General features: G+C 31.2%; 3 non-coding genes across 3 annotated transcripts; all 3 read right to left on the reverse strand.

The window, feature by feature from the left end:
- Nucleotides 1–9: 9 nt before the first annotated feature.
- On the reverse strand, nt 10–82 carry TRNAR-ACG. The gene has a single exon. It is a non-coding gene; the product is annotated as a tRNA-Arg (tRNA).
- Nucleotides 83–11,693: 11,611 nt separating this feature from the next.
- LOC120175963 lies at nt 11,694–11,781 on the reverse strand. The gene has a single exon (XR_005521289.1). It is a non-coding gene; the product is annotated as a small nucleolar RNA snoR114 (small nucleolar RNA).
- Nucleotides 11,782–11,788: 7 nt separating this feature from the next.
- On the reverse strand, nt 11,789–11,859 carry TRNAG-GCC. The gene has a single exon. It is a non-coding gene; the product is annotated as a tRNA-Gly (tRNA).
- Nucleotides 11,860–14,734: the final 2,875 nt, after the last annotated feature.

Here is a 14,734-nt window from a genome sequence, read left to right on the forward strand (position 1 = left end):
AATAAGAACCGACTCCGCTGGGGATCGAACCCAGAATCTCTGGTTTCGTAGACCAGCGCCTTATCCATTGGGCCACGGAGTCATATGCGTAGCACTTATTGAGCTCAATATATTAAATTAAAAAAAGAACTAATGCTTAATTTAAATTGTTTTTGTTTATTTTTTAAATAATTTCCTCCTTATGCATTTCTTTAGGGTCTTTTTTCTATTATAAATATTTTATATAAGTAATATAAATATTTAAATTTTAAATAATTCATGAGCAAGTGCATATAGAAAAATTAAGATGAAATATTTTGCATTTATTTTTATTGACATTTCATTGTATTTTTTATTTATATTTTAAAATTTAAATTGAAGTTTATTTTAATGTAGAGTAAACTATACGGATGATCCTTAATGTTTTTAGTCTGATTGATGTTGTTAGTCACTAGTTCAGAAAAAAGAGTGGTTTTAGTCCATTATGTTATTGATCCGTTTGATTTTAATCTCTTACTCATAACCCCTTAACGACAAATGTACAAGGTAAATTAAACGACAAATGTGAATCCTTTCTACATTAGATTTGATCATAACTTTGGGGTTAACACATCTTTCATATTGCTGGTCACTCCCATATTATTTTTCTTAGCTTATCATTAACTAGTCAGATTTGTGTGAAAATTATACTCCGTCATCTTTCCAATTGGTTTTAGATTTGAAAGTGGTTATAATGTGATAGCCTTGAGATTAATCTTGAAGGTGCAAGAGCTTGGAGTTTTACGTTTGCTATTATGTGTGGGGTGATTTTAAACACTACTAAACTTTCTACTTCATCGTGGCAGTGCTACCGTACATGGCTCGTCATTGTAGCTATTTGTTTGAGAACAGCTTACCATGTTAACACGGGATTGGATGGAGAGTGATAGATGGGATTGTATCGGCCATTGCTGCAATATTTGTACGTATTAGGACTACATTTATGACTGGTGCTCCTGAATCGACACTCCAAGAACCCCTGGTTGAGAGACAAACTTCTTGTTCCTCACAAAAATATACATTTTTAGCTATATATATTGTTTCCCAATTTGAGTTCATTCATAGTCCTTCTCTGCTAGAATGATAAAAGAGGAGATTCATGGCATAGAACTTTACCCAACACCCAGGCTCATCAGCAAGGCCTACCCTTTGATCATCAAGAGAATGCAGTGATCGTAGACGTAGTGACTCAAAGGGTTAACCAAAAAGTGTTGTTGCCTGAACCATGTAGTAAAAGTAATGCACTTTGAAATTTGTTTGACTAGCTTTGGATTCTTTTTATCAAAAAAGCAAATACACATACTCATTAGGTTCAGTAAAAGTACATCTAAATCATCTGGGATCTCACCATCAGCCACAAGCATCGACTTCTTGTAGTGATGATGACAGATTAATGAATGATGGTGGCAACACTACTTCTTCACTGTGTTTCTTTCATGTTTTCAGTACAAAAGGTTGGGGGTAGAAATGAGTTAGGAAAGAGATTACATGAATCTCATTCAACATAAAAAAATCTTAAAACCAAGGGACTACTACAAGTTTTACCCTTTTTTCCTTAGAGAAATTGAATAACCGACTCTCTGCTGGAGATCGAACCGAGAATCTCTGGTTCCGTACCCCAGCTGCTTTATCCATTGGGTCACAGGGTCGTCTCTTGAGAACTAATTGATAACTAAAACTGAAAAACTCAAATGTATTTAATTGAAAAAAGAGCTAATACTTATTTTAACTTTATTTTTTTAAAGAGTCAATTGTATCATATATCCCTAAAACTATTACCCTCATTTCAAATTATACCTTAAAATTTTAAACATTCCAATTAAATCCTCAAACTATGACTCTTATTCTAAATTACTCCTTAAACTTTCGAGCATTCCAATTTTATCCCCAAATTCATCCAAATATATAATCCATTCCAACCATAGTTTAGCCTATATTTTTCAAACATACAATAATATAACTTGGTCTAATGATTTTATTAACAAGACATGTGATTAGCATATACCTATAATTTAGGATAAAATTGAAATATTCAAAAAGTTTGGATACCAATTTAGAATGAAGATCACAGTTTGAGGATGAAAATGAAAGTTCAAAAGTTTGAGGACTAGTTTAAAATAATAGTCATAGTTTAAGGATGAGGTTGAAATGTTTAAAAGTTTAATGACCAATTTGAAATGAGAGTCATAGATTAGGATGTATGATGCAATTAACTCTTTTTAAAATTTAATTTTCTCCTTGTGCTTTTCTTAAGGGGGTTTTCTACATTGAAAATTTCATGATAAGTATAATCATATTTAAATTTAAAATAATTCATGAGCAAGTGCATATAGAAAATTTATAATGAAGAAATATTGTGTATTTATTTTATTGATATTTCACTATATTCTTTGTGGTTTTGTTTATACTTTAAAATTTAAATTAATACTTTTTATTTTGGTTTAATACAATAAAACCTATTCTAATTATATTTTATTAAAATAATGATTGATTTTTAAATTATATTATTCTTTTAATATTTTTATTTTGTTATTTTAAACCTGTGAGTCATAATCTATTCAAACATTGGTTAAATATAATCTTTAATCGATTCACGTGTCAAAAGTTTAAGGGTCTGTTTGGTAAGATTTTCTAAAAGCATTTTCAGTTAAAAAAAAATTTTGACAATAAAAATAATGTCAAACGGGTAATGAAAAAAATGAGGTGGAAACATTAGTTTCAGACCAACAACAAAAGCTAAAATTTATAGTATTTTCATTTTCAACTTTGAATTTGAAAGCAAATTATAATTTTACCCTTACTAATACATAAGTTCTACTCAATTATGTATTCGTATTTTATTTTAATAACTTAATACTAACATCTTTAAAATATAATTTATTACTTTTAATAATTTATTTTAATTATTTAAAAATAAATAAAATTTATTATTTATATATTAAAATATTAATATTGAATTATATAAAATAATTTTTTTATTATAATTATATTTTTTATTTATATTTTTGTTATAGTTTAAATTAATATAATTCATGTATAATAATAGTTTTGTTTAAATTTATAGTTTAAATTGATGTAATTCATATATAAGTGTAAATATAATTTAAATGTTATATTTTTAATTTATAACATAATATTTATAATAGACATTTTATCTTTTCAAACTCAATTTTTAACACCAATCTCAAACAATTAAATTTTAAATTGCATTTTTGTACACTTTTAAAAGTCACTATTCCAAAGTTATACCAAACTAAACCTAAGTAGGAAATTAATTTTGGGTTCGTTGATGGATATGTCATACGCTCATTGGTTGAAAAATTCAGAATGAATACTTATGGATGGGCATGGGGTAGGATGGGCTAATATTTTGATCGTCCTAGTCCCGACCTGAAATATATTGCTTATACTCGATCTCGTCTAGCTTTCTCTTTTCCCAAATTTGTCTCGATTTTTAGATTAAAATTCTGACCCCTTCCGATATGAATATATTAATATTTTAAAATAGTTAAAATAATATATTATAATAATATATTTATAATCATTAATTAAATTTTAAACGATGAAAATAATATATTTTATATTTTTCATAACTAGGGAATATATTTTAACATTATAAAAAATAAAAATCTCTAAAATCTTAAATATATTATACACATATAAAAATAAATTAATAATTCATATCAGATTAGTTCAGGTTCGGTGATTTTTCACCTTAAATCTAACCTCCCGCCTCTAACCCAAGAGTTAAAAAAACTGCTCAATCGGATTAGGTTGAGACTCGTTTAATTCAAATATTTAGACCATCCATATATATACCCAACCTAATTATGTAAGTTTAATGTATCAAACAATACCCAAGTTAATTATGCAAGTTTAATGTATCAAACGAAATGATGAAAAAACATATAATATATATCTTTCAATGCCTTTGTGGTGAATAATGTACATGTATAAGGTCAAGTTTTACTCTTATTGAATTCATATCTCGTGCTAAAGACATGGTACTATGCAGTAGGTACATGCTTGATCTTAATCAAGTGCTACCTACTTAGGGCTTAACTATTCTATCACTGAAGTAGAAGTCTCACGCTTCCCTTAATCCTCTACTAAGAGCCTCGCCATGAGTACACTACTAAAATGACTCTAACCCTAATGAATGTAACTGCTACACATTATCTAAAAGCAATACTAACACTCTTGTGCATTATCTAAATGCAACACTGACTCTGTTGTGCATTATCTGAATGCAACACTACCAATATCTAGCCATCAGATAGATGTTGAATGATCCCCTGGTCTCACATAGACATCAGATAGATCATGGACGGGGAACCCGGTGTCATATAACATCGATACAATTCCCGCTCAAATAAATAATTGGCTCGGTCTCACATAGCCATCTAGCCAAGCTTTTATGATATCTGTTGTACTATAATGATGCAACTATACATGCATAACTGAGGGCCCAAAGGCCACCTGACCCTCACAATGCCCTAATATGGCAACTGACGTAGCCTAACTACACACTAGTGTAGCTCGACACACTAAAGTGATGTTAACCCTCACTAGATGCTATATCACTTGTTCTCTTCTAGAACATTATACGAAAGTTTATTAGTTTCTTATTCCTGATAGTTTATTAAGCTGCTCTATTTTGGTCATTAGCACTTAAGGGTATTTTAGTTATTTTTATCTCTATGTGTTTCATGATTTTACGACGATATTGATTCTGATGTTCATTTGTTATACTATTTACCAGCCCTATACCTGACTCGGGTTTAATAATGAGTAGCGATACTATATTCTCTCTTACTATGTTTTCAATTTACCCATGAATTGGAGGGACAACAGTACGTTCACCATTTGTTGATATTCTTGTAGTACGTAACTCTACTAGTTTGTAATTTGATCAATTTGTCACACTGCTTGCTGGTATATCCTCTATAATGATCTTTTGTTCTTAGATACTCGCTATGTGCTTAGCTGATGGTACTTGAATGTATTATGCCTACTATAGTTACTTCGGTTGTACCCTACTCCTATGAGTGTTTTCGAGTCCCTTTGGTCATTTACGTCCCTCATGGACTAAGTTCTAACATTATATATCATCCTTAGCTCTTACGGACTTTAAAGAGGATGAATCTAACCACCTAAAGCAGGTAATATCTATACTTTACTTGTGGTATTGATACCATATGGTCAAGTATCGATACCCTTATGAGTATTGGCACAAAAAATGACTTATGTTGGTGAAAATATGGCCCAGTATTGATACTCTATGCCATGAGTATCGATACTATAGGGGAAATATTGATACTCTCCCCCCAACAGTATCGATACTCTCTACTTGAAAACCCTAAATTTCATCCCAAATCATCCAATATCGATACTCGAACCCAGAAATATCTTATTTAAGCTCGGGAAACACCCAAAAATCACCCCAAATGTATTTATTTTGTTTCTAATCATGTGATAAAGCTTTAGAGAGTTATTTAGGGTCTTAAGGTAGCATAAAAACACTTTCTTTACACTTAAAACAACATTTAATTAGGAAATCATGTATAAACCCTAAAATACTCAAATACACAAATCTTAGCAATTCTTCATATTTATGAAAGTCTTAAAACTCCAAAGGATTAAAAATACATTACCTTGATTAAAGAATACTTGAATGTATTATGCATACTATAGTTACTTCGGTTGAACCCCATCCTACGAGTATTTTTGGGCTCCTTTGGACATTTATGTCCCTTGTTGACTAAGTTATACCATCACAGATCATCCTTAGCTTTTCGAGCCTTAAAGAGGTCAAATCTAACTATCCAAAGTGGGTAGTATTGATACTCTACTTGCAATATCGATACTATAATGTCAAGTATCGATACCCCTATGAGTGTTGGCACCAAAAATGATTTATGTTGCTGAAAATGTGGCCCATAATCGATACTCTATACCCTAAGTATCAATACTATAGGGGTATCGATACTCTCCCCAACAATATCGATACTTGAAAACCCCAAATTTCATCTTAAATCATCCAGTATAGATAATGTTCATCGAGTATCGATACTCGAACCTAGAAATATATTATTTAAGCTCGGGAAACACCCAATAATCATCCCAAATGTCTTTGTTTTGTTACTAATCATGTGATAAAGCTTTAGAGAGTTATTTAGGGTGTTAAGGTAGCATAAAAACATTTTCTTTATACTTAAAACGACATTTAATCATGAAATCATGTATAAACCCTAAAATGCTCAAATAAACAAATCTTAGAAATTCTTCATATTTATGAAAACCTTGACACTCCAAAGGATTAGAAATACATTATCTTGGTTAAAGAATACCGAAATGAAGCTTCTTTGGCTAGAAATCACTCTCCACCAAGACTTGGATGACAAAACCCCTCACTTTTCTTGCAAACAAAGAACACGAGGCTTTGAATCATAAAATCAATGTTGTTGGAGGGATTAGGAACGAAATTGAAGTATGAAAGGGGCTCAAGAACTTAACTTTGTGCTATGGATCTTGAAGAGGAAGAAAGAGAGGAAAAATGAGAATAAAGTAATAAATGAAGAGAATAAGAAGATGAAAGAGATAAAAGAAGTTTTCATCTTTTTAAAAGGGTGAAATTCCCCATTCGGTCCTTCCTCATATTTCTACTATTTAAAAAATCTTTTTTTGTGTGGCTAATTAGGCCCAATTCCAGCCCAATTAATCCCACACTCGGCCCAACGACTTTAATTATAAATTTCACGAGATCCACTTACCTCTCGGGTAAACTCGAAACTACTAGACCGGAATTGGAGGTGTTACACCTTTTCTCTAAACCCGCTTGCCAGTGATAAGAAGCTAGCTTAGCGTTTTGGTTTTATAGTTGTACTTAAAAAGAGTTATTCATATGGGAAATTTGCATTGAAGATGGTGTGAAGTCATTTTTCTACTTTAATGATTTGTTAAGGTATGGAGGAGACCATCTATGGGACAAGCCGATCCGCTTGGGGGAGACTTTCCTTTAGTCACCAAAGAAGGTCATAACATTATCGATGTCATCTTTACATCTCCAATAGCCAGTCTTGGTAGGTTTCAAGAAAAATAAATTGTGCTTTTGAATTTTGTTTTTAATTTCTTTTCTAACCTATTTGTAGCTGAAGTTGCTGAAAGCCTAGAAAATGCCAATGGTGTTGTGGAACACATAATCGTCTCTAAATTCCCGTGAGTTCCATCTTCTCTTTCGAACTTCTTTTTTTTTCGCATACACTGTCGTTAATGATATGCCAAAGAAAGACGAGTTGACGGACAAAACAAACGCGTTTAATCCGAATGCATTTGTCATTCGTACGTTTAATCTAATAATCTTTCCTCTAACTCATATGATGTTGGACTTGGACTACAGTTGCAAAGCAATTGTTGCTAACATTACAACAAATGCAGTTAGGGGAGTTTAATTAGAAGCAATTTAATTGTTTCATTGAAGCAGGTGCTCTTTGTCGACATAGCTCTTCGGATAATCCTTAAAAACTAAATATTAGTATGAAATTGTTCTGTCTTTTCACTAAGAATCATATCATTGAGGTTTACATTCATATATGTGTAACTATATTTATGTCATCCATTGTATAGACACTTTCGATTTTTATTTTTTGGGGAGTAAAATTATATATTAGTAATGCAAAGCTGAATTTTATTACCTGGTATATGCTTATTTTCTTAATTCTACTAACCAAAAAAAGGCTTAATTCTTGAAATTTTATTTTAACCTTTTATTATTATTTTTAGCTTAGTTTAGTCCCTCAACTTCCAATTTGTTATCACTTCCTTTGACAATTTCCAACGTGAAAATATCGTGTGGTTTAATCAATTGGGGTTTTTCATTTGTAATTACCTTTTTAAAAGTTCCTTTTAAATGTATCATTTTTAGGCTATATCATTTTCTTCTTAAAGGAAACTTTTTAGGGGGTTAAAATGATACGAATTGAAAGCTGATGGTAAAATTAATTTAAAATTTGTAAAAGGGCTAAAGTAAATTTTACTGCAGTAGAAGGACTAAAATAGGGATTAAGCTTTGGTTAAAAAAAACTAAATTTTACCCTCATGTGAAGGGAGACACTAGCTCAGATTAAAACTAAAGAAACTATGAATTTAGTTGATCATATTAAAAGTTACTTCGTTGAACTCAATTTGCACAAGCAAAGTAATATCCCAAATTTTGGATTATTGACCAAAATGTAATTTTTGAAAGTTTAGTGTCTAAAGTGTTAACTTGGGAAACAATTAGGGACCAAAGTGGTAATTTTCTCAAGAAGAAATTTTATCATGTAAATGAAATAGTTCACCCCTAAGAATGGCGTTTTCATGAGTTCTATATTTTTTATCCGGAATTTGTATAAAAAGCTATAAAGCGATAAAGTCCAATAAAAAATTCGGATTATCAGATCGAATCAGATTTTCAAGAAATTTTTGAAGGATGATAGTATAAGGTTAATAATATCATTTCCATAATTTAAATTAGTAGAATTTAACATGGATCATTAGATTTACGATTTATATTCTTTGTTAAATTGAGACCGTTGGATTAAAGTGGTAAGATTGAATTTCTGGAAAAGTGTAAGGGAAAATATAGAAGCTAATAATATATTATTTTATATTGAAATTATGATGTAAGTAACAATGTCATAATAATGGCATGGTGTAATTATCATGATTCATTAAGGGTAAAAAGGTATTTTTGCATAAAATGAATTTTATATTCATTTGAATTAGTTTAAAGCCAAGTGAAAGATTTTTATGAGAAAAATCAAGAGAAATCAACCATCTTCCTCCTCAAAACCGTGGCCTTCATAGCTAAGGTAAGGAAAAATTTATTTTTCATTTTTAATCCATTTTATTAGATTTTTGGATTAAGACATGAAATAGAGAATTAATCTACATCAAATTCCGTATCACTTGGTAAAAATATTTCATGGTTTTCATGCTTGGATCATTGATTTAATGAAATTGGTGGATGAAGGAGAAGTTGAAATTTAATGATTTAAGGTTGGATTTTGATGTTAATGATGTAGTAGAGTTTTTTTCCAGGCATGTATGATGATTAAAAACATGTAGAAATGATGATTTTAAATTCGACTATGGTTATGGTTTGTAGATAATATTTGAATTTGGATTTAAATTGATATGGAAATGATTGTAGAAGCATGAAAATGATGTTTGTAGCTTGAATTCATGATTGAATCAAAGTAGAACCCATGCAATTTTACCCTATTAGGTTCGACCATGAAGGCAAAATAGGGGAAAATTATAGAAAAATTATACAAGGGTTAGAAATGATGTATGAATGATTCTACATGCTTTGGAAAGTTGTTTGGACCAATTTGGAACTTTGTAAAGTTATAGGGACTTTTCATAATATAGAAAATTGAGGAATTGAGATGAAATTCTTTAAAGGTTGATGTGCTATACTGAAATTAAATGTTAGAATGATGATTTTGATATTAGAATGTTAATTTGGATTGATTTGGAAGTTTTTACAAGTATAGGGACTCAATCATAGATTATGAAAAATATAAGTTTGAAATGAAAATTGTGCAATAGTTGATTACAACATTTAAATTAAATGTTGGAATGTTTAATTATGCTTTTAGAAGCTTGCATGTGAAGTTAAATGGTAAATGGACTATTTTGAATAAATTGAAAATGTTGGAATAAATTATAAACGAATTCATTTTATTAGTCAAGAATGTGAAATTGAGATGAATATGGAACAATTGAATGAATACTAATATTAGGAGAATTAAATTTATATTTTTATGCGTTAAAGTTAGCATTGATCATGTGAAATGGAGTTTATATCGAATATGCATTAATTACACTTTTAGCAATTTTATGCTATATGCGTCTGTCATGTTAGTGAAGGTATTAACATGTGCTTTGAAATGTGTATTTTATGTAATTGAGTCACATTTAGATTGTGATCAAGATTCGAGCAAGTTTAAAAACAAGGATAAAGTACAAAAGTGACGTTTATATCGATAGAAAGATTAGCTAGTGAGGCATTACTAGGTGAGTGCATTCTTACCTACTTTATATATATATATTTATATGATATGATACAAGGAAGACTTGCAATAAGTCAACCTCTGATGTTTTTTAAAGAAAAAAAATTTGAATCATGAAATATTTTTATAATGATTTTTTTGAAATGATTTATGAATGATTTTGGGTATGAAGTACCCAATTTTTATATGATATTGTAATAAAAGGATTATTGATGATTTCAGGTATGAACTGTCCAATGCACTTTTATATGATATTTGGACATGTTGGTATCTATGGATACTATTGATAAATGAATGATATATGATTTGATATGAAAAGTCCATTGTATGTACTTTGAGACTTGATAGTATGATTGACATACCATGAGGAGGAGTGTTTATCGATCGATCTTTTATAGTTATATTCGTGTACACTACACAGAGGACATGATACATTTTATGACACATATGTGATATGTTGTCTGCACATATGATATAGTAGTGTGATATATCCTGATTATAGGCACAATATTGATGTGTTCTACAATATATGTACTGGTATAAAAAGGGCACTATATGTCTAAACGGTTATATGACACCGATGCGCAATTGATTCACATAGTATTAAATGTGCAATTTATTTACAAGCAGTTTGATTTGTATGTCAAAATATTATTTTTTAATTATACTCAATTAACTAGTTTGATGAAAAATAGATTTAAATGAATACATTTTAAAGAAATAAAATTTTACTGATTTAGAGTGTAAACTACTTTGTTCCATTAGTTTTTTTCTCAACACCTCATGCAACATGCACTCAAGCTTTTGGTCGTTGCAATGAAAAAATAAAGGTCATATAGCTCGAAAGAACTTGGGAGTCGTCGTCTGGAAATCAGACAATTGCGGAGAACCCTAACCTCCACCTATAGGAGCGCAATTATCATCACCGCTACAACAGTGCACCATCTGGTAATCGAACCCGGGTCAGTATCATGGCTGGTACCGTTCTACCACTAGACCACTAGTGCCTATCGACACTCCGACAGATATAGATATTAAACTTGTGTTTGTTGAAGTAACTTTTAATTACAATTTAAAATTGTGTTTGTTGAAGCTCACTTGAAAGACATCCAGGATCCAGTTTTGGTTGAAATTTTGAGCAACCTGGCAATTAATTGGTGGTGGCATGCTTTACTCTTGCCTCCCAGCAGCTCCGTGCATAATTTTAGTATGCAACCAGCAGTGGGCAAAGAATTAGAATCCCAGAGGTTTGAGGCAGTTGTTAAAGATGAAGGCACTCCACAGTCCACATCGCTTGCGCTGCCCAACAGAAGAAGAGGACGTGCTCAAGTGTTTCATAATTTAACCGTAAAGAGAGAGGAAATTATTTTGTTATTGAAGATAGGTGTTTTCGGTAGTGGATTTGTTTGAGTTAAGCCATGGATTTGCAGGTTTCTGTAGGAGAGAAGCCATTAAAGATTGAATATTTTGAAACGAATTTGTTTTTTTTTGGGGGAAATTTTGAAACGAATTTGATTGTTAATAAACGGGTCTCTTTGAAATTGGCACAACACTTGCATTGTTCTTTTCGTCAAACTGCACTTCAAATTTCAAAAAACAAAGAATAATAGAAAAAAGAAGCTCGGATGCGCTTGTGATTCGTCTTGAAATCAGAAGACTGTGAGAACCCAATTCTCACCTAGAAACGCAATTATCATCATCGCTTCAAGCATTGCACCAGCCGGGAATCGAACCCGGGTCTGTACCGTGGCAGGGTACTATTCTACCACTAGACCACTGGTGCCAGTTAGGATTAAGTCGAAATATATATATATATATATATTATTTTAAATATCTTCTTTCCATTATAATCCCAAATCCTAACACTTCGGGCCCTCCTTTCATTGCTTCTCAAAAGTACTTCTACGGTAAAAAAAAAACCAATAGATTATATATATTTTTATATCAAAATTATTTTTCTACTGCAGGTTATTTCTATGGATGGATCTAGGCGGGGTGGGTGGGACGGTTGCTCTCCCCTTTTAAAAATTTTAAGTTATTATGTATTTTATATTTTTTTATATATTTTTTATTGAAAATATGTTTTCGTTCTCCCTAAAATTTTACAAGGTCATATTCACCCCGCTAGAATTTTATAAGTTCAAGTCTGCCTTTAACATAAGATCATGTGTCCATCACTGGTTACTTCATGTACTTATCTAAAGAATATTCGAATAAAAATATATGTTTACTTCGTTCATATCACGTAATCTTTTATATTTTCAAAAGTAACTTTTAAATATATATTTTATTTATTTAAAAATATTTTCTCATAATAGTATTAAGTATTTGAATTATAAATTACACAATTCATAAACATTTTCCATAATAAAGTTGGCTATAATTGAAGAAATAAATTGAATGAGAAGGAAAGAATAAAATAAATAAGCGTAAATTACGCATTTAGTATTTGAACTATCAGTTTTTTTTAAACAAAAGAAATTATCTATCTATTTTACTAGAACTCACAACAAAGCCCAAAAATAAAACACTACAGTTTTTTTAATAGAGAAATTGTTGAATATTTATTAGATAAAACTGTTTTCTATAGAAACGTAAAATTGTAATGCACTTTTATTAATCCTTTACACACATATATAATCCTTACAATAGTTTTAACTAACTAACTTCTACCCGACTAACTAACTAACTTACCAGCTATACATTTTCTTGTTACCCCCCTCAAATAAGAGCATACACATTCTGAATGCCCAACTTGAGAATAGAACGCTTAAACAGGCCTAGGGCTTTTGAAAGAGCATTGGTAAAACAAGAAGCCAATTGATTATAAGAAGAAAGGGCCAATAAGGCATCTACTCATTGTTGAACTTTTTCTTTGATTAGGTGAGTCAATCTCTATGTGTTTTGTTCTTTCATGTTGGACTAGATTTCTTACAATTCGGATAGCAGAAATATTATCACAATAAAGATTTGTTGAAGCAAAAGAACACTTAAATCTTTAAGAAGAAACCGGAACCATTATATTTCACTAGTAACAATGGCCATGGCTCTATATTCTGCTTCGCTAGAAGAACGAGAAACAATTTGTTTCTTCTTAGATTTTCATGAAATTAGTGTTGGGTCTAAAAACACACAAAAACCATGATCTTAATCAAGTGTTGCTTACTTAGGGTTTAATTATTCTATCATTGAAGTAGGAGTCTCACACTCCCCCCTTAATTTTTTGTTAAGGGTATCTCCATGAGTACACAAATAAAGGGTCTCTAACCCTAATGACTCTAAATGTTATACATTATCTAAATGTGATATTGATACTCTTGTGCATCATCTGAATGCAACATTGACTCCGTTGTGCATTATCTAAATGTAACACTATTAGTATATGGTCTCACATAGCCACCATACATTAGTTATCTGAGGGAACCCACTGTCATATAGTATCGATGAAATTTCCACTATGATGTAGAATGATCCCCTGGTCTGACATAGCCATCAGGTAGATCATAGAAGAAGAACTCAGTGTCACATAGCATCGTTACAATTCTAGCTCAATTGGCTCGGTCTCACATAGCTATCAGGCCAACCTTTAAGGACCTCTATTGTACTGGACTGATGCAATTACACATGCATAACTGAGGGCTCAAAGGCCATCCAACCCTGACAATGTCCTACTAGGACAACTAAGGTAGCCTAACTACACACTAGTGTAGCTCGACACACTAAAATGAGGTCAACTCCTCAATAGCTGCTATCTTAGTCAGTCTCTCATCTAGAACATTATACGAAGGTTTATTAGTCTATTATTCATGATAACTTATTAAGCTGATCTATTATGTTCGTTAACACTTAAGGGTGTTTTAGTTATTTATGTCTTTATGTGTTTCATGTCTTACGACGATATTGATTATGATGTTCGCTTGTTGTATTATTTACTGGCTCGATACCTGACATTAGTTCAATGTTGAGTAGCGATACTATAGTCTCTCTCTTACTATGCTTTCCCTCAATTCGCCCTCAAATTGGAGGGACAATAGTACGTTCACCATTTGTTGATATTCTTGCAGTATGTAACTCCGCCATTTCATAATCTAATTAATTCGTGATACCTCTTGTTGGTACATCCTCTGTAATGATCCTTCGTTCTTAGATACTCATTATGTGCTCTAATGAAGGTAATTGAACGTATTAAGCCTACTATGATTACTTCAGTCTTACCCATTTTTACGAGTGTTCTAGGGTCCTTTTGGCAATTTACGTTTCTCACGGACCAAGTTCTACCATTACAGATCATTCTTAACTCTTACGGGCCTTAAAGAAGTCGAATCTAACCATCCAAAATGAATAGTATTAATACTCTACTTACAGTATCGATACCCTAGATTCAAGTATCGATACAAAAGCAATGGGGAAAAATGGGCTACGAAAGAGCATATCCCATTATAAAGACCCAACAAATACCCAGTAGATATATATATATATATATATATATATATATCAGCAAAAAACTGGTGGTGAGATGTAAAGAAATACTGCTAGCTGGAAAGGAGAACTGTTGGGAAGGACAATCAGTTAAGACACGTGTAAAAAAACTAATTTATTTGTGTCCAATATTAGTTATATATGCAAAACAATGTAAAAAAACATTCTTTCGCGAAATC

The sequence above is a fragment of the Hibiscus syriacus genome, unplaced genomic scaffold, assembly GCF_006381635.1.
Source record: "Hibiscus syriacus cultivar Baekdansim isolate YM2019G1 unplaced genomic scaffold, ASM638163v2 tig00112217_pilon, whole genome shotgun sequence".
In the NCBI taxonomy this organism is placed as follows: domain Eukaryota; kingdom Viridiplantae; phylum Streptophyta; class Magnoliopsida; order Malvales; family Malvaceae; genus Hibiscus; species Hibiscus syriacus.